The sequence below is a fragment of the Ambystoma mexicanum genome, chromosome 9, assembly GCF_040938575.1.
Source record: "Ambystoma mexicanum isolate Mex_15411 chromosome 9, UKY_AmexF1_1, whole genome shotgun sequence".
Taxonomy (NCBI): Eukaryota; Metazoa; Chordata; class Amphibia; order Caudata; family Ambystomatidae; genus Ambystoma; species Ambystoma mexicanum.
In genome coordinates this window covers 423,089,179-423,106,916 of record NC_090931.1, presented here as the reverse complement: position 1 = coordinate 423,106,916, position 17,738 = coordinate 423,089,179, and positions in this window count along the sequence as shown.

Sequence of the window (17,738 nt, the reverse complement as noted above, 5' to 3'; positions counted from 1 at the left end):
CATGCCCCATGTCTCTCTCCTGTTGCCCCCCGCTCATGCTCCGTGTCTCCCTTCTGTTACCCCCTACCCCCCTCTCATGCCCCGTGTCTCCCTCGTGTTCCCCCCACCCCCCGCTCATGCCCCGTGTCTCCCTGCTGTTGCCCCCCACCCCCACTCATGCCCCATGTCTCTCTTCTGTTACCCCCCACCCCCCCTCTCATGCCGTGTGTCTCCCTCGTGTTCCCCCCACCCCCTGCTCATGCCCCATGTCTCCCTGCTGTTGCCCCCCACCCCCCACTCATGCCCCATATCTCCCTGCTGTTGCCCCCCACCCCTCCGCTCATGCCCCCTTGTCTCTCTCCTGTTACCCCCCACCCCCTCTCATGCCCCGTGTCTCTCTCCTGTTACCCCCCACCCCCCTCTCATGCCCCGTGTCTCTCTCCTGTTACCCCCCACCCCCCTCTCATGCCCTGTGTCTCTCTCCTGTTTCCCCCCACACCCCGGTCATGCTCTGTGTCTCCCTTCTGTTGCCCCCCACCCCCTGGTCATGCCCCGTGTCTCCCTGCTGTTGTCCCCCACCCCTGCTCATACCCCGTGTTCCCTCCTGTTACCCCCCACCCCCCTCTCATGCCCTGTGTCTCTCTCCTGTTGCCCTGCACCCCCCTTTCATGCCCTGTGTCTCTCTCCTGTTGCCCCCCACCCCCTGGTCATGCCCTGTTTCTCCCTTCTGTTGCCCCCCATCCCCCAGTCATGCCCCATGTCTCCCTGCTGTTGACCCCCACCCCCCGCTCATGCCCTGTGTCTCTCTCCTGTTACCCCCCAACCCCCACTCATGCCCCGTGTTTCCCTGCTGTTGCTCCCACCCCCTGCTCATGCCCCGTGTCTCTCTCATGTTGCCCCCCATCTCCCGCTTATGCCCCGTGTCTCTCGCCAGTTACCCCGCACCCCCCTCTCATTCCCTGTGTCTCTCTCCTGTTACCCCCCACCTCCCTCTCATGCCCCGTTTCTCTCTACTGTTACCCCACCCTCTCATGCCCCGTGTCTCTTTCCTGTTGCCCCCCACCCCCCTCTCATGCCCCGTGTCTCTCTCCTGTTGCCCCCACCCCCCACTCATGCCCCATGTCTCTCTTCTGTTACCCTCCACCCCCCTCTCATGCTCCGTGTCTCCCTCGTGTTCTCCCACCCCGCTCATGCCCTGTGTCTTCCTGCTGTTGCCCCCCACCCCCCGCTCATGCCCCGTGTCTCCCTCGTGTTCCTCCCACCCCCAGCTCATGCCCCGTGTCTCCCTGCTGTTGCCCCCCACCCACTGCTCATGCCCTGTGTCTCTCTCATGTTGCCCCCCACCCCCTGCTCATGCCCTGTGTCTCTCTCCTGTTACCCCCACCCCCCTCTCATGCCCCATGTCTCTTTCCTGTTGCCCCCCACTCTCTGGTCGTGCCCCGTGTCTCTCTCCTGTTGCCCCCCACCCCCTGGTCATGCCCCGTGTCTCCCTCATGTTGCCCCTCACCCCCCGGTCATGCCCCATGTCTCTCTCCTGTTGCCCCCCGCTCATGCTCCGTGTCTCTCTTCTGTTACCCCCTACCCCCCTCTCATGCCCCGTGTCTCCCTCGTGTTCCCCCCACCCCCCGCTCATGCCCCGTGTCTCCCTGCTGTTGCCCCCCACCCCCACTCATGCCCCATGTCTCTCTTCTGTTACCCCCCAGCCCCCTCTCATGCCCTGTGTCTCCCTCGTGTTCCCCCCACCCCCTGCTCATGCCCCGTGTCTCCCTGCTGTTGCCCCCACCCCCGCTCATGCCCCATGTCTCCCTGCTGTTGCACCGACCCCCCGATCATGCCCCGTGTCGCCCTGCTGTTGTCCCCCACCCCTCCGCCCATGCCCCCTTGTCTCTCTCCTGTTACCCCTCACCCCCTCTCATGCCCCGTGTCTCCCTCGTGTTCCCCCACCGCCGCTCATGCCCCGTGTCTCCCTGCTGTTGCACCGACCCCCCGCTCATGCCCCGTGTCGCCCTGCTGTTGTCCCCCACCCCCCGCTCATGCCCCGTGTTCCCTTCTGTTACCCGCCACCCCCCTCTCATGCCCTGTGTCTCTCTCCTGTTGCCCCGCACCCCCCTTTCATGCCCTGTGTCTCTCTCCTGTTGCCCCCCACCCCCCGGTCATGCCCTGTTTCTCCCTTCTGTTGCCCCCCACCCCCAGTCATGCCCCATGTCTCCCTGCTGTTGCCCCCCACCCCCCGCTCATGCCCTGTGTCTCCCTGCTGTTGCCCCCCACCCCCTGCTCATGCCCCGTGTCTCTTTCATGTTGCCCCCCATCCCCTGCTTATGCCCCGTATCTCTCGCCAGTTACCCCCCACCCCCTCTCATTCCCTGTGTCTCTCTCCTGTTACCCCCCACCACCCTCTCATGCCCCGTTTCTCTCTACTGTTACCCCCACCCCCTCTCATGCCCCGTGTCTCTTTCCTGTTGCCCCCCACCCCCCTCTCAAACCCCGTGTCTCTCTCCTGTTGCCCCCCACCCCCCCGCTCATGCCCCGTGTCTCTCTTCTGTTACCCTCCACCCCCCTCTCATGCCCCGTGTCTCCCTCATGTTCCCCCCACCCCCGTTCATGCCCTGTGTCTCCCTGCTGTTGCCCCCACCACTTGCTCATGCCCCGTGTCTCTCTCATTTTGCCCCCATCCCCCACTTATGCCCTGTGTGTCTCTCCAGTTACCCCCGACCCACCTCTCATTCCCTGTCTCTCTCTCCTGTTACCCCCCACCTCCCTCTCATGCCCCATTCCTCTCTACTGTTACCCCCCACCCCCTCTCATGCCCCGTGTCTCTTTCCTGTTGCCCCCCACAACCCTCTCATGCCCCGTGTCTCTCTCCTGTTGCCCCCACCCCCCGTTCATGCCACATGTCTCTCTTCTGTTACCCTCCACCCCCTCTCATGCCCCGTGTCTCCCTCGTGTTCCCCCACCCCGCTCATGCCCTGTGTCTTCCTGCTGTTGCCCCCCACCCCCCGCTCATGCCCCGTGTCTCTTTCCTGTTGCCCCCCACTCTCTGGTTGTGCCCCGTGTTCTCTCCTGTTGCCCCCCAACCCCTGGTCATGCCCCGTGTCTCCCTCATGTTGCCCCTCACCCCCCGGTCATGCCCCATGTCTCTCTCCTGTTGCCCCCGCTCATGCTCCGAGTCTCTCTTCTGTTACCCCCCACCCCCCTCTCATGCCCTGTGTCTCCCTCGTGTTCCCCCCACCCCCCGCTCATGCCCCGTGTCTCCCTGCTGTTGCCCCCCACCCCTGCTCATGCCCCATGTCTCCCTGCTGTTGCCCCCCACCCCTCTGCCCATGCCCCCTTGTCTCTCTCCTGTTACCCCCCACCCCCTCTCATGCCCCGTGTCTCCCTGCTGTTGCCCCCCACCCCCACTCATGCCCCATGTCTCTCTTCTGTTACCCCCCACCCCCCTCTCATGCCCTGTGTCTCCCTCGTGTTCCCCCCACCCCCCGCTCATGCCCCGTGTCTCCCTGCTGTTGCCCCCCACCCCCGTTCATGCCCCATGTCTCCCTGCTGTTGCCCCCCACCCCTCTGCCCATGCCCCCTTGTCTCTCTCCTGTTACCCCCCACCCCCTCTCATGCCCCGTGTCTCCCTTCATGTTCCCCCACCCCCGCTCATGCCCCGTGTCTCCCTGCTGTTGCCCCGACCCCCCGCTCATGCCCCGTGTCGCCCTGCTGTTGTCACCCACCCCCCGCTCATGTCCCGTGTTCCCTCCTGTTACCCGCCACCCCCCTCTCATGCCCCGTGTCTCTCTCCTGTTGCCCCGCACCCCCTTTCATGCCCTGTGTCTTTCTCCTGTTGACCCCCACCCCCCGGTCATGCCCTGTTTCTCCCTTCTGTTGCCCCACCCCCCAGTTATGCCCCATGTCTCCCTGCTGTTGCCCCCCACCCCCCGCTCATGCCCTGTGTCTCTCCCCTGTTACCCCCAAACCCCCACTCATGCCCCGTGTCTCCCTGCTGTTGCCCCCCACCCCCTGCTCATGCCCCGTGTCTCTCTCATGTTGCCCCCCATCCCCCGCTCATGCCCTGTGTCTCTCTCCTGTTACCCCCACCCCCCTCTCATGCCCCATGTCTCTTTCCTTTTGCCCCCCACCCTCTGGTTGTGCCCCGTGTCTCTCTCCTGTTGCCCCCCAACCCCTGGTCATGCCCCGTGTCTCCCTCATGTTCCCCCACCCTCCGCTCATCCCTCGTGTCTCCCTCCTGTTACCCCCACCCCCCTCTCATGCCCCGTGTCTCCCTCCTGTTGCCCCCCACCCCCTGCTGATGCACCGTGTCTCCCTCCTGTTGCCCCCCACCACCCGCTCATGCCCTGTGTCTCTCTCCTGTTACCCCCTTACCCCCACTCATGCCCCGTGTCTCCCTGCTGTTGCCCCCACCCCCTGATCATGCCCCGTGTCTCCCTCATGTTGCCCCCCATCCCCCGCTTATGCCCCGTGTCTCTCGCCAGTTACCCCCACCCCCCTCTCATTCCCTGTGTCTCTCTCCTGTTACCCCCACCTCCCTCTCATGCCCCGTTTCTCTCTACTGTTACCCCCCACCCCCTCTCATGCCCCGTGTCTCTTTCCTGTTGCCCCCCACCCCCCTCTCATGCCCTGTGTCTATCTCCTGTTGCCCCCACCCCCCGCTCATGCCCCATGTCTCTCTTCTGTTACCCTCCACCCCCCTCTCATGCCCCGTGTCTCCCTCATGTTCCCCCCACCCCTGCTCATGCCCTGTGTCTTCCTGCTGTTGCCCCCACCCCCTGCTCATGCCCCGTGTCTCCCTCATTTTCCTCCCACCCCCAGCTCATGCCCGTGTCTCCCTGCTGTTGCCCCCACCCACTGCTCATGCCCTGTGTCTCTCTCATGTTGCCCCCACCCCCCGCTCATGCCCTGTGTCTCTCTCCTGTTACCCCCACCCCCCTCTCATGCCCCATGTCTCTTTACTGTTGCCCCCCACTCTCTGATCGTGCCCCATGTCTCTCTACTGTTGCCCCCCACCCCCTGATCATGCCCCGTGTCTCCCTCATGTTGCCCCTCACCCCCCGGTCATGCCCCATGTCTCTCTCCTGTTGCCCCCCGCTCATGCTCCGTGTCTCCCTTCTGTTACCCCCTACCCCCCTCTCATGCCCCGTGTCTCCCTCGTGTTCCCCCCACCCCCCGCTCATGCCCCGTGTCTCCCTGCTGTTGCCCCCCACCCCCACTCATACCCCATGTCTCTCTTCTGTTACCCCCCACACCCCCTCTCATGCCGTGTGTCTCCCTCGTGTTCCCCCCACCCCCTGCTCATGCCCCATGTCTCCCTGCTGTTGCCCCCCACCCCCCACTCATGCCCCATATCTCCCTGCTGTTGCCCCCCACCCCTCCGCTCATGCCCCCTTGTCTCTCTCCTGTTACCCCCCACCCCCCTCTCATGCCCCGTGTCTCTCTCCTGTTACCCCCCACCCCCCTCTCATGCCCCGTGTCTCTCTCCTGTTACCCCCCACCCCCCTCTCATGCCCTGTGTCTCTCTCCTGTTTCCCCCCACACCCCGGTCATGCTCTGTGTCTCCCTTCTGTTGCCCCCCACCCCCTGGTCATGCCCCGTGTCTCCCTGCTGTTGTCCCCCACCCCTGCTCATGCCCCGTGTTCCCTCCTGTTACCCCCACCCCCCTCTCATGCCCTGTGTCTCTCTCCTGTTGCCCTGCACCCCCCTTTCATGCCCTGTGTCTCTCTCCTGTTGCCCCCCACCCCCCGGTCATGCCCTGTTTCTCCCTTCTGTTGCCCCCCATCCCCTAGTCATGCCCCATGTCTCCCTGCTGTTGACCCCCACCCCCCGCTCATGCCCTGTGTCTCTCTCCTGTTACCCCCCAACCCCCACTCATGCCCCGTGTTTCCCTGCTGTTGCTCCCACCCCCTGCTCATGCCCCGTGTCTCTCTCATGTTGCCCCCCATCTCCCGCTTATGCCCCGTGTCTCTCGCCAGTTACCCCGCACCCCCCTCTCATTCCCTGTGTCTCTCTCCTGTTACCCCCCACCTCCCTCTCATGCCCCGTTTCTCTCTACTGTTACCCCACCCTCTCATGCCCCGTGTCTCTTTCCTGTTGCCCCCCACCCCCCTCTCATGCCCCGTGTCTCTCTCCTGTTGCCCCCACCCCCCACTCATGCCCCATGTCTCTCTTCTGTTACCCTCCACCCCCCTCTCATGCTCCGTGTCTCCCTCGTGTTCTCCCACCCCGCTCATGCCCTGTGTCTTCCTGCTGTTGCCCCCCACCCCCCGCTCATGCCCCGTGTCTCCCTCGTGTTCCTCCCACCCCCAGCTCATGCCCCGTGTCTCCCTGCTGTTGCCCCCCACCCACTGCTCATGCCCTGTGTCTCTCTCATGTTGCCCCCCACCCCCTGCTCATGCCCTGTGTCTCTCTCCTGTTACCCCCACCCCCCTCTCATGCCCCATGTCTCTTTCCTGTTGCCCCCCACTCTCTGGTCGTGCCCCGTGTCTCTCTCCTGTTGCCCCCCACCCCCTGGTCATGCCCCGTGTCTCCCTCATGTTGCCCCTCACCCCCCGGTCATGCCCCATGTCTCTCTCCTGTTGCCCCCCGATCATGCTCCGTGTCTCTCTTCTGTTACCCCCTACCCCCCTCTCATGCCCCGTGTCTCCCTCGTGTTCCCCCCACCCCCGCTCATGCCCCGTGTCTCCCTGCTGTTGCCCCCCACCCCCACTCATGCCCCATGTCTCTCTTCTGTTACCCCCCAGCCCCCTCTCATGCCCTGTGTCTCCCTCGTGTTCCCCCCACCCCCTGCTCATGCCCCGTGTCTCCCTGCTGTTGCCCCCACCCCCGCTCATGCCCCATGTCTCCCTGCTGTTGCACCGACCCCCCGCTCATGCCCCGTGTCGCCCTGCTGTTGTCCCCCACCCCTCCGCCCATGCCCCCTTGTCTCTCTCCTGTTACCCCCCACCCCCTCTCATGCCCCGTGTCTCCCTCGTGTTCCCCCACCGCCGCTCATGCCCCGTGTCTCCCTGCTGTTGCACCGACCCCCCGCTCATGCCCCGTGTCGCCCTGCTGTTGTCCCCCACCCCCCGCTCATGCCCCGTGTTCCCTTCTGTTACCCGCCACCCCCCTCTCATGCCCTGTGTCTCTCTCCTGTTGCCCCGCACCCCCCTTTCATGCCCTGTGTCTCTCTCCTGTTGCCCCCCACCCCCCGGTCATGCTGTTTCTTCCCTTCTGTTGCCCCCCACCCCCCAGTCATGCCCCATGTCTCCCTGCTGTTGCCCCCCACCCCCCGCTCATGCCCTGTGTCTCCCTGCTGTTGCCCCCCACCCCCTGCTCATGCCCCGTGTCTCTTTCATGTTGCCCCCCCATCCCTGCTTATGCCCCGTATCTCTCGCCAGTTACCCCCCACCCCCTCTCATTCCCTGTGTCTCTCTCCTGTTACCCCCACCACCCTCTCATGCCCCGTTTCTCTCTACTGTTACCCCACCCCCTCTCATGCCCCGTGTCTCTTTCCTGTTGCCCCCCACCCCCCTCTCAAACCCCGTGTCTCTCTCCTGTTGCCCCCCACCCCCCCGCTCATGCCCCGTGTCTCTCTTCTGTTACCCTCCACCCCCCTCTCATGCCCCGTGTCTCCCTCATGTTCCCCCCACCCCCGTTCATGCCCTGTGTCTCCCTGCTGTTGCCCCCACCACTTGCTCATGCCCCGTGTCTCTCTCATTTTGCCCCCATCCCCCACTTATGCCCTGTGTGTCTCTCCAGTTACCCCCGACCCACCTCTCATTCCCTGTCTCTCTCTCTCCTGTTACCCCCCACCTCCCTCTCATGCCCCATTTCTCTCTACTGTTACCCCCCACCCCCTCTCATGCCCCGTGTCTCTTTCCTGTTGCCCCCCACAACCCTCTCATGCCCCGTGTCTCTCTCCTGTTGCCCCCACCCCCCGTTCATGCCACATGTCTCTCTTCTGTTACCCTCCACCCCCTCTCATGCCCCGTGTCTCCCTCGTGTTCCCCCACCCCGCTCATGCCCTGTGTCTTCCTGCTGTTGCCCCCCACCCCCCGCTCATGCCCCGTGTCTCTTTCCTGTTGCCCCCCACTCTCTGGTTGTGCCCCGTGTCTCTCTCCTGTTGCCCCCCAACCCCTGGTCATGCCCCGTGTCTCCCTCATGTTGCCCCTCACCCCCCGGTCATGCCCCATGTCTCTCTCCTGTTGCCCCCGCTCATGCTCCGTGTCTCTCTTCTGTTACCCCCCACCCCCCTCTCATGCCCTGTGTCTCCCTCGTGTTCCCCCCACCCCCCGCTCATGCCCCGTGTCTCCCTGCTGTTGCCCCCCACCCCCGCTCATGCCCCATGTCTCCCTGCTGTTGCCCCCCACCCTCTGCCCATGCCCCCTTGTCTCTCTCCTGTTACCCCCACCCCCTCTCATGCCCCGTGTCTCCCTGCTGTTGCCCCCCACCCCCACTCATGCCCCATGTCTCTCTTCTGTTACCCCCCACCCCCCTCTCATGCCCTGTGTCTCCCTCGTGTTCCCCCCACCCCCCGCTCATGCCCCGTGTCTCCCTGCTGTTGCCCCCCACCCCCGTTCATGCCCCATGTCTCCCTGCTGTTGCCCCCCACCCCTCTGCCCATGCCCCCTTGTCTCTCTCCTGTTACCCCCACCCCCTCTCATGCCCCGTGTCTCCCTTCATGTTCCCCCACCCCCGCTCATGCCCCGTGTCTCCCTGCTGTTGCCCCGACCCCCCGCTCATGCCCCGTGTCGCCCTGCTGTTGTCACCCACCCCCCGCTCATGTCCCGTGTTCCCTCCTGTTACCCGCCACCCCCCTCTCATGCCCCGTGTCTCTCTCCTGTTGCCCCGCACCCCCTTTCATGCCCTGTGTCTTTCTCCTGTTGACCCCCACCCCCCGGTCATGCCCTGTTTCTCCCTTCTGTTGCCCCCCACCCCCCAGTTATGCCCCATGTCTCCCTGCTGTTGCCCCCCCACCCCCCGCTCATGCCCTGTGTCTCTCCCCTGTTACCCCCCAACCCCCACTCATGCCCCGTGTCTCCCTGCTGTTGCCCCCCCACCCCCTGCTCATGCCCCGTGTCTCTCTCATGTTGCCCCCCATCCCCCGCTCATGCCCTGTGTCTCTCTCCTGTTACCCCCACCCCCCTCTCATGCCCCATGTCTCTTTCCTTTTGCCCCCCACCCTCTGGTTGTGCCCCGTGTCTCTCTCCTGTTGCCCCCCAACCCCTGGTCATGCCCCGTGTCTCCCTCATGTTGCCCCTCACCCCCCGGTCATGCCCCATGTCTCTCTCCTGTTGCCCCGCTCATGCTCCGTGTCTCTCTTCTATTACCCCCTACCCCCCTCTCATGCCCCGTGTCTCCCTCGTGATCCCCCCACCCCCGCTCATGCCCCGTGTCTCCCTGCTGTTGCCCCCCACCCCCACTCATGCCCCATGTCTCTCTTCTGTTACCCCCCACCCCCCCTCTCATGCCCTGTGTCTCCCTCGTGTTCCCCCCACCCCCCGCTCATGCCCCGTGTCTCCCTGCTGTTGCCCCCACCCCCGCTCATGCCCCATGTCTCCCTGCTGTTGCCCCCCACCCCTCTGCCCATGCCCCCTTGTCTCTCTCCTGTTAGCCCCCACCCCCTCTCATGCCCCGTGTCTCCCTTCATGTTCCCCCACCCCCGCTCATGCCCCGTGTCTCCCTGCTGTTGCCCCGACCCCCCGCTCATGCCCCGTGTCGCCCTGCTGTTGTCACCCACCCCCCGCTCATGTCCCATGTTCCCTCCTGTTACCCGCCACCCCCCTCTCATGCCCCGTGTCTCTCTCCTGTTGCCCCGCACCCCCTTTCATGCCCTGTTTCTCCCTTCTGTTGCCCCCCACCCCCCAGTCATGCCCCATGTCTCCCTGCTGTTGCCCCCCACCCCCTGATCATGCCCTGTGTCTCTCCCCTGTTAACCCCCAACCCCCACTCATGCCCCGTGTCTCCCTGCTGTTGCCCCCCACCCCCTGCTCATGCCCCGTGTCTCCCTCATGTTGCCCCCATCCCCCGTTTATGCCCCGTGTCTCTCGCCAGTTACCCCCACCCCCTTCTCATTCCCTGTGTCTCTCTCCTGTTACCCCCACCACCCTTTCATGCCCCGTTTCTCTCTACTGTTACCCCCCACCCCCCTCTCATGCCACGTGTCTCTTTCCTGTTGCCCCCCAACCCCCTCTCATGCCCCGTGTCTCTCTCCTGTTGCCCCCCACCCCCCCGCTCATGTCCCGTGTCTCTCTTCTGTTACCCTCCACCCCCTCTCATGCCCCGTGTCTCCCTCATGTTCCCCCCACCCCCGTTCATGCCCTGTGTCTTCCTGCTGTTGCCCCCACCCCCTGCTCATGCCCCGTGTCTCACTCATTTTCCTCCCACCCCCAGCTCATGCCCCGTCTCTCCCTGCTGTTGCCCCCCACCCCCTGCTCATGCCCTGTGTCTCTCTCCTGTAACCCCCACACCCCTCTCATGCCCCATGTCTCTTTCCTGTTGCCCCCCACTCTCTGGTCGTGCCCCGTGTCTCTCTCCTGTTGCCCCCCACGCCCTGGTCATGCCCCGTGTCTCCCTCATGTTGCCCCTACCCCCCGGTAATGCCCCATGTCTCTCTCCTGTTGCCCCCGCTCATGCTCTGTGTCTCCCTTCTGTTACCCCCTACCCCCCTCTCATGCCTCGTGTCTCCCTCATGTTCCCCCGACCCCCCGCTCATGCCCCGTTTCTCCCTGCTGTTGCCCCCCACCCCCACTCATGCCCCATGTCTCTCTTCTGTTACCCCCCACCCCCCTCTCATGCCCTGTGTCTCCCTCGTGTTCCCCCCACCCCCGCTCATGCCCCATGTCTCCCTGCAGTTGCCCCCCAACCGCCACTCATGCCCCATGTCTCCCTGCTGTTGCCCCCCACCCCTCCGCTCATGCCCCCTTGTCTCTCTCCTGTTACCCCCCACCCCCTCTCATGCCCCGTGTCTCTCTCCTGTTACCCCCCACCCCCCTCTCATGCCCTGTGTCTCTCTCCTGTTTCCCCCCACACCCCGGTCATGCTCTGTGTCTCCCTTCTGTTGCCCCCCACCCCCTGGTCATGCCCGTGTCTCCCTGCTGTTGCCCCCACCCCCGCTCATGCCCCGTGTCTCCCTGCTGTGGCCCCCACCCCCACATATGCCCCGTGTCTCTCTTCTGTTACCCCCCACCCCCCTCTCATGCCCTGTGTCTCCCTCGTGTTCCCCCCATCCCCCTCTCCTGCCCCGTGTCTCTCTCCTGTTGCCCCCCACACCCCGGTCATGCCCCGTGTCTCCCTGCTGTTGCCCCCCACCCCCCGCTCTAGCCCCATGTCTCTCTCCTGTTACCCCCACCCCCCTCTCATGCCCCGTGTCTCTCTCCTGTTGCCCCCCACCCCCCGCTCATGCCCCGTGTCTCTCTTCTGTTACCCTCCACCCCCCTCTCATGCCCCGTGTCTCCCTCATGTTCCCCCCACCCCCGTTCATGCCCTGTGTCTTCCTGCTGTTGCCCCCACCCCCTGCTCATGCCCCGTGTCTCACTCATTTTCCTCCCACCCCCAGCTCATGCCCCGTCTCTCCCTGCTGTTGCCCCCCACCCACTGCTCATGCCCTGTGTCTCTCTCATGTTGCCCCCCACCCCCTGCTCATGCCCTGTGTCTCTCTCCTGTAACCCCCACACCCCTCTCATGCCCCATGTCTCTTTCCTGTTGCCCCCCACTCTCTGGTCGTGCCCCGTGTCTCTCTCCTGTTGCCCCCCACACCCTGGTCATGCCCCGTGTCTCCCTCATGTTGCCCCTACCCCCCGGTAATGCCCCATGTCTCTCTCCTGTTGCCCCCGCTCATGCTCCGTGTCTCCCTTCTGTTACCCCCTACCCCCCTCTCATGCCTCGTGTCTCCCTCATGTTCCCCCGACCCCCCGCTCATGCCCCGTTTCTCCCTGCTGTTGCCCCCCACCCCCACTCATGCCCCATGTCTCTCTTCTGTTACCCCCCACCCCCCCTCTCATGCCCTGTGTCTCCCTCGTGTTCCCCCCACCCCCGCTCATGCCCCATGTCTCCCTGCAGTTGCCCCCCAACCGCCACTCATGCCCCATGTCTCCCTGCTGTTGCCCCCCACCCCTCCGCTCATGCCCCCTTGTCTCTCTCCTGTTACCCCCCACCCCCTCTCATGCCCCGTGTCTCTCTCCTGTTACCCCTCACCCCTCTCTCATGCCCCGTGTCTCTCTCCTGTTACCCCCCACCCCCCTCTCATGCCCTGTGTCTCTCTCCTGTTTCCCCCCACACCCCGGTCATGCTCTGTGTCTCCCTTCTGTTGCCCCCCACCCCCTGGTCATGCCCCGTGTCTCCCTGCTGTTGCCCCCCACCCCCGCTCATGCCCCGTGTCTCCCTGCTGTGGCCCCCACCCCCACATATGCCCCGTGTCTCTCTTCTGTTACCCCCCACCCCCCTCTCATGCCCTGTGTCTCCCTCGTGTTCCCCCATCCCCCTCTCATGCCCCGTGTCTCTCTCCTGTTGCCCCCCACACCCCGGTCATGCCCCGTGTCTCCCTGCTGTTGCCCTCCACCCCCCGCTCTAGCCCCATGTCTCTCTCCTGTTACCCCCACCCCCCTCTCATGCCTTGTGTCTCCCTCGTGTTCCCCCCACCCCACGCTCATGCCCCGTGTCTCCCTGCTGTTGCCCCCACCCCCCGCTCATGCCCCGTGTCTCTCTCATGTTGACCCCCACCCCCTGCTCATGCCCCGTGTCTCTCTCCTGTTACCCCCCACCCCCCTCTCATGCCCCGTGTCTCTCTCCTGTTGCCCCCACCCCCCAGTCATGCCCTTTTCTCCCTCCTGTTGCCCCCCACCCCCCGCTCATGCCCCGTGTCTCCCTGCTGGTGCTCCCCACCTCCTGCTCATGTCCCGTGTCTCTCTCCTGTTGCCCCCCACCCCCCGGTCATTCCCTGTGTCTCCCTTCTGTTGCCCCCCACCCCCCGGTTATGCCCCGTGTCTCCCTGCTGTTGCCCCCCACCACCCGCTCATGCCCCATGTCTCTCTCCTGTTACCCCCACCCCACTCTCATGCCCCGTGTCTCCCTCGTGTTCCCCCCACCCCCTGCTCATGCCCCGTGTCTCCCTGCTGTTGCCCCCCACCCTCCGCTCATGCCCCGTGTCTGTCTCATGTTGCCCCCCACCCCCTGCTCATGCCCCGTGTCTCTCTCCTGTTACCCAACACCCCCCTCTCATGCCCCGTGTCTCCCTGCTGTTGCCCCCCACCCCCCGCTCATGCCACTTGTCTCTCTCATGTTGCCCCCCACCCCCTGCTCATGCCCCGTGTCTCTCTCCTGTTACCCCCCAGCCCCCTCTCATGCCCTGTGTCTCTCTCCTGTTGCCCCCACCCCCGGTCATGCCCCGTTCTCCCTCCTGTTGCCCCCCACCCCCCGCTCATGCCCCGTGTCTCTCTTCTGTTACCCCCCACCCCCCGCTCATGCCCTGTGTCTCTCTCATGTTGCCCCCCACCCCCTGCTCATGCCCTGTGTCTCTCTCCTGTTACCCCCCACCCTCCTCTCATGCCCCGTGTCTCTCTCCTGTTGCCCCCACCCCCGGTCATGCCCCGTTCTCCCTCCTGTTGCCCCCCACCCCCTGCTCATGCCCCGTGTCTCTCTTCTGTTACCCCCCACCCCCCGCTCATGCCCCGTGTCTCCCTGCTGTTGCCCCACCCCCGCTCATGCCCCGTGTCTCCCTGCTGTTGCCCCCCACCCCCTGCTCATGCCCCGTGTCTCTCTCCTGTTACCCCAACACTCCCCGCTCATGCCCCGTGTCTCCCTGCTGTTGCCACCCACCCCCCGCTCATGCCCTGTGTCTCCCTCCTGTTAAACCCTACACCGCGCTCATGCCTCGTGTCTCCCTCCTGTTACCCCCCACCCCCCTCTCATGCCCCGTGTCTCCCTCCTGTTGCCCCCCACCCTCCGCTCATGCCCCGTGTCTCCCTCCTGTTGCCCCCCACCCCCGCTCATGCCCCGTGCCTCTCTCCTGTTACCCCCCACGCCCCGGTCATGCCCCGTGTCTCCCTGCTGTTGCCCCCAACCCCCGCTCATGCCCCGTGTCTCTCTCCTGTTCCCCCACCCCCCACTTATGCCTTGTGTCTCTCCTGTTATCCACACCCCCGCTCATGCCCCGTGTCTTTCTCCTGTTGCCCCCCGCTCATGCCCCGTGTCTCTCTCCTGTTACCCCCCACCCCCTCTCATGCCCCGTGTCTCCCTCGTGTTCCCCCACTCCCACTCATGCCCCGTGTCTCCCTGCTGTTGCCCCGACCCCCCGCTCATGCCCCGTGTCTCCCTGCTATTGTCCCCCACCCCCCGCTCATGCCCTGTGTTCCCTCCTGTTACCCCCCACCCCCCTCTCATGCCCCGTGTCCCCCTCCTGTTACCCCCACCCCCCTCTCATGCCCCGTGTTTCTCTCCTGTTACCCCCCACCCCCCTCTCATGCCCGGTGTCTCTCTCCTGTTGCCCCGCACCGCCCTTTCATGCCCTGTGTCTCTCTCCTGTTGCCCCCCACCCCCAGTCATGCCCCGTTTCTCCCTTTTGTTGCCCCCCGCCCCCCAGTCATGCCCCATGCCTCCCTGCTGTTGCCCCCCACCCCCCGCTCATGCCCTTTGTCTCTCTCTTGTTACCCCCCAACCCCCATTCATGCCCCGTGTCTCCCTGCTGTTTCCCCCACCCCCTGCTCATGCCCCGTGTCTCTCTCATGTTGCCCCCCATCCCCCGCTTATGCCTCGTGTCTCTCGCCAGTTACCCCCCACCCCCCTCTCATTCCCTGTGTCTCTCTCATGTTACCCCCCACCTCCCTCTCATGCCCCGTTTCTCTCTACTGTTACCCCCCACCCCCTCTCATGCCCCGTGTCTCTTTCCTGTTGCCCCCCACACCCCTCTCATGCCCTGTGTCTCTCTCCTGTTGCCCCCACCCCCCACTCATGCCCCATGTCTCTCTTCTGTTACCCTCCACCCCCCTCTCATGCCCCGTGTCTCCCTCGTGTTCCCCCACCCCCGCTCATGCCCTGTGTCTTCCTGCTGTTGCCCCCCACCCCCCGCTCATGCCCCGTGTCTCTCTCGTGTTCCCCCACCCCCGCTCATGCCCTGTGTCTCTCTCCTGTTACCCCCACCCCCCTCTCATGCCCCATGTCTCTTTCCTGTTGCCCCCCACTCTCTGGTCGTGCCCCGTGTCTCTCTCCTCTTGCCCCCACCCCCTGGTCATGCCCTGTGTCTCCCTCATGTTGCCCCTCACCCCCCGGTCATGCCCCATGTCTCTCTCCTGTTGCCCCCCGCTCATGCTCCGTGTCTCTCTTCTGTTACCCCCTACCCCCCTCTCATGCCCCGTGTCTCCCTCGTGTTCCTCCCACCCCCCGCTCATGCCGCGTGTCTCCCTGCTGTTGACCCCCCACCCCCACTCATGCCCCATGTCTCTCTTCTGTTTCCCCCCACCCCTCCTCTCATGCCCTGTGTCTCCCTCGTGTTCCCCCCACCCCCCGCTCATGCCCCGTGTCTCCCTGCTGTTGCCCTCCACCCCCGCTCATGCCCCATGTCTCCCTGCTGTTGCCCCCCACCCCTCCGCCCATGCCCCCTTGTCTCTCTCCTGTTACCCACCACCCCCTCTCATGCCCCGTGTCTCCCTCGTGTTCCCCCACCCCCGCTCATGCCCCGTGTCTCCCTGCTGTTGCCCCGACCCCCCGCTCATGCCCCGTGTCTCCCTGCTGTTGACCCCCACCCCCCGCTCATGCCCCGTGTTCCCTCCTGTTACCCCCCACCCCCCTCTCATGCCCCGTGTCCCTCTCCTGTTACCCCCACCCCCCTCTCATGCCCCGTGTTTCTCTCCTGTTACCCCCACCCCCCTCTCATGCCCCGTGTCTCTCTCCTGTTGCCCCGCACCCCCCTTTCATGCCCTGTGTCTCCCTCCTGTTGCCCCCCACCCCCCGGTCATGCCCTGTTTCTCCCTTCTGTTGCCCCCCACCCCCCAGTCATGCCCAATGTTTCCCTGATGTTGCCCCCCCACCCCCCGCTCATGCCCTGTGTCTCTCTCCTGTTACCCCCCAACCCCCACTCATGCCCCGTGTCTCCCTGCTGTTGCCCCCCGCCCCCTGCTTCTGCCCTGTGTCTCTCTCATGTTGCCCCCATCCCCCGCTTATGCCCCGTGTCTCTCGCCAGTTACCCCCCACCCCCCTCTCATTCCCTGTGTCTCTCTCCTGTTACCCCCCACACCCTTCTCATGCCCCGTTTCTCTCTACTGTTACCCCCCACCCCCCTCTCATGCCCCGTGTCTCTTTCCTGTTGCCCCCACCCCCCTCTCATGCCCCGTGTCTCTCTCCTGTTGCCTCCTACCCCCCGCTCATGCCCCGTGTCTCTCTTCTGTTACCCTCCACCCCCCTCTCATGCCCCGTGTCTCCCTCATGTTCCCCCCACCCCCACTCATGCCCTGTGTCTTCCTGCTGTTGCCCCCCACCCCCTGCTCATGCCCCGTGTCTCCCTCATTTTCATCCCACCCCCAGCTCCTGGCCCTTGTCTCCCTGCTGTTGCCCCCCACCCACTGCTCATGCCCTGTGTCTCTCTCATGTTGCCCCCACCCCCCGCTCATGCCCTGTGTCTCTCTCCTGTTACCCCCACCCCCCTCTCATGCCCCATGTCTCTTTCCTGTTGCCCCCCACTCTCTGGTCGTGCCCCGTGTCTCTCTCCTGTTGCCCCCCACCCCCTGGTCATGCCCCGTGTCTCCCTCATGTTGCCCCTCACCCCCCGATCATGCCCCATGTCTCTCTCCTGTTGCCTCCCGCTCATGCTCCGTGTCTCCCTTCTGTTACCCCCTACCCCCCTCTCATGCCCCGTGTGTCCCTCGTGTTCCCCCCACACCCGCTCATGCCCCGTGTCTGCCTGCTGTTGCCCCCCACCCCCACTCATGCCCCATGTCTCTCTTCTGTTACCCCCCACCCCCCTCTCATGCCCTGTGTCTCCCTCGTGTTCCCCCCACCCCCCGCTCATGCCCCATGTCTCCCTGCTGTTGCCCCCCACCCCCCACTCATGCCCCATGTCTCCCTGCTGTTGCCCCCACCCCTCCGCTCATGCCCCCTTGTCTCTCTCCTGTTTCCCCCCACACCCCGGTCATGCTCTGTTTCTCCCTTCTGTTGCCCCCACCCCTGGTCATGCCCCGTGATTCCCTGCTGTTGCCCCCCACCCCCCGCTCATGCCCCGTGTCTCCCTGCTGTGGCCCCCACCCCCATATATGCCCCGTGTCTCTCTTCTGTTACCCCCACCCCCCTCTCATGCCCTGTGTCTCCCTCGTGTTCCCCCCATTCCCCTCTCCTGCCCCGTGTCTCTCTCCTGTTGCCCCCCACCCCCGGTCATAGCCCGTGTCTCCCTGCTGGTGCCCCCCACCTCCTGCTCATGTCCCGTGTCTCTCTCCTGTTGCCCCCCACCCCCCGGTCATTCCCTGTGTCTCCCTTCTGTTGCCCCCCACCCCCCAGTCATGCCCCGTGTCTCCCTGCTGTTGCCCCCCACACCCCGCTCGTGCCCCATGTCTCTCTCCTGTTACCCCCACCCCCCTCTCATGCCCCGTGTCTCCCTCGTGTTCCCCCAACCCCCCGCTCATGCCCCGTGTCTCCCTGGTGTTGCCCCCCACCCCCCGCTCATGCCCCGTGTCTCTCTCATGTTGCCCCCCACCCCCTGCTCATGCCCCGTGTCTCTCTCCTGTTAATCCCCACCCCCCTCTCATGCCCCGTGTCTCTCTCCTGTTGCCCCCACCCCCCGCTCATGCCCTTTTCTCCCT